General features: G+C 57.5%; 1 non-coding gene across 1 annotated transcript in view; it reads left to right on the top strand.

The window, feature by feature from the left end:
• Window positions 1–2,058: 2,058 nt before the first annotated feature.
• LOC124773841 overlaps window positions 2,059–2,500 on the top strand; it is a 1,909-nt gene continuing 1,467 nt past the window's right edge. The window contains exon 1 of the ribosomal RNA XR_007014943.1: window positions 2,059–2,500. This exon is cut by the window's right edge and continues 1,467 nt beyond it. This is a non-coding gene — a ribosomal RNA (small subunit ribosomal RNA).

The following is a 2,500-nucleotide window of genomic DNA, read 5'->3' as shown; positions in this document are numbered from 1 at the left end:
CCTCAACCTAACCCATGTTGTGCCTCAACCTAACCCATGTTGTGCCTCAACCTAACCCATGTTGTGCCTCAACCTAACCCATGTTGTGCCTTAACCTAACCCATGTTGTGCCTTAACCTAACCCATGTTGTGCCTTAACCTAACCCATGTTGTGCCTTAACCTAACCCATGTTGTGCCTTAACCTAACCCATGTTGTGCCTTAACCTAACCCATGTTGTGCCTTAACCTAACCCATGTTGTCGCCTTAACGTAACCCACGTTGTCGCCTAAACCTGCTCTGTAATTGTTATACGACTCGTTCAATTACTGTAGTGTTGCCCACCCGCAACCCTCGCAATATAGTTCGCTACTCGCACTGCCCGCACCCCTGTGTATCGCTTCATGTTAAACACCTTGCAAGTCTTGCTCACTTTCCACATGCTCCTGCTGTACACTGTAATGTGGATGGCAGCAGGACGTACATGCCGCCCCTCCCCACGTCCCCACCTTGCCCCCTGCCTTCGCAAGCTGGTTGGTGAGAAGTTTGCATGTTCAATGCCCTTCGCATGCGACGTACTCAGGCTACGTTGTGGTGCGGCCTGTGTCAACTGTCCGCTGATGTCGTACGCGTGAACCACAATCTGTACTGCACATTCGTCCTTATGTACTGAATGATACATCGTGGCACATGTGTGACCGCACAACGACTGCGCCCAAAAACGGCGGACCATACAGTGCAAATATTGTGCACGCAGCTACGTGTCGTCTCCCTATGAGAGCTGGATTGCAGTGTGGTACGCCATAGAGACGTGTGGGAGGAACGGACGCCGTGGATGGCGATCAGCATGAGCTGTCTGTTGATGTATTCGGACCTAGTCGTCTCTCCTCACACACCGTGATGGCATGGTGCACCGCGTTCCATATCTGCGACATGCTACAGAGGCCGGTTGACAGTCGTTCGAGCAATGGACATCGCATACGTACGGGGGCCACCTTCCACGTATTGTCTAGGCGTGCACATTTTGTTGCGTGTATGTGGGCAGACGTAGTGTGGCGTGACACCTGACACAGGCATGCAATAATCGTTGAAGTTGCAAATGGCGATGGACGCCTGCGTTTTCTGGTGAAGTTACGCAAATGAACAAATGGTAACCTGTTGTGGTGCGGTTGTTCTCGCTAGGGGTGAATCGGTGATGGCGACGATAGGTTGAGGTACTAACCGGTTGTTCCAGCGATACCCACCATGCCGACGAAACTGAACGGCATCTGGGTGTGAAGCGATACGCGGCGGTGGCTGGGTGGGACCGTCCCCGGCCGGTGAGGGGGCGCCTCCCGGCGTGCTGGCCGCGCGGTGCGTGGGCGCACGCGCTACAGCCGGCTGGTGGGGGCGGCCAGTGGCAGGCGCGCCGGCCGACGGACGCGGCAGGCGTCGCAGCTGCGCGCCGGCGCACCCTGCGCGCGGCGCCGTGCGGCCAAAGTAGGTCCTCGCGGGCCCGGTGCGAAGCGCGGTGGACATCTTCAGTGTGCTGGTCCGATTGAGGACTGTGTGCGTTGAGGATGCGCCGCCGCCCGGCGCTCGGCGCCGCGACGCCGTCTGCTGCTCGGTCGCCCCAGCGGTTCTCGCTGGTGGTTTGTATCGCAGCTGTGCGGATGTGTTGGCGCGTGCGCTGTGCTGGGAGAGTTCGCTTCGGCACCCAAGTGGGGCTTTTGTCCTTCTGTGGCGCTGGCGTTGGAGCTGCCGGTCACCGTAGGTGGCGCGTGTTGTCTCCCGCCGGCAATGCCACGACAGCACGCTCCCGGGCCTCTGTCGGCAGCGGCAAGCTCAGTTGGGAGCACGGGTGGTCGCACCGAAAGCGTCTACTCGCCTAACTCCGGGCGATTGCGCCTCTCTCGAACCCGACCAAGTACTTGGGACGGCGCTGCGCGCCGCCGGGACCTGAGAGGGTTTCGAGGTGTATTGTGCAGGGGAGCTCAGCCTCCTCCTGTTTGCAGAATGATTGAGCGGACGCTTGCGTGTTCGCGCGGGCCCCCGGGACACACTCCCGGGCGGCCGGCTGCTCAGCTCTAGTTGACGCAGCTCCCTGGTTGATCCTGCCAGTAGTCATATGCTTGTCTCAAAGATTAAGCCATGCATGTCTCAGTACAAGCCGCATTAAGGTGAAACCGCGAATGGCTCATTAAATCAGTTATGGTTCCTTAGATCGTACCCACGTTACTTGGATAACTGTGGTAATTCTAGAGCTAATACATGCAAACAGAGTCCCGACCAGAGATGGAAGGGACGCTTTTATTAGATCAAAACCAATCGGTCGGCTCGTCCGGTCCGTTTGCCTTGGTGACTCTGAATAACTTTGGGCTGATCGCACGGTCCTCGTACCGGCGACGCATCTTTCAAATGTCTGCCTTATCAACTGTCGATGGTAGGTTCTGCGCCTACCATGGTTGTAACGGGTAACGGGGAATCAGGGTTCGATTCCGGAGAGGGAGCCTGAGAAACGGCTACCACATCCAAGGAAGGCA

The sequence above is a fragment of the Schistocerca piceifrons genome, unplaced genomic scaffold (genome assembly GCF_021461385.2).
Source record: "Schistocerca piceifrons isolate TAMUIC-IGC-003096 unplaced genomic scaffold, iqSchPice1.1 HiC_scaffold_957, whole genome shotgun sequence".
NCBI lineage: Eukaryota > Metazoa > Arthropoda > Insecta > Orthoptera > Acrididae > Schistocerca > Schistocerca piceifrons.
The sequence above is the reverse complement of the archived record's forward strand: the minus strand, read 5'-3'. Positions and strand labels throughout refer to the sequence as shown.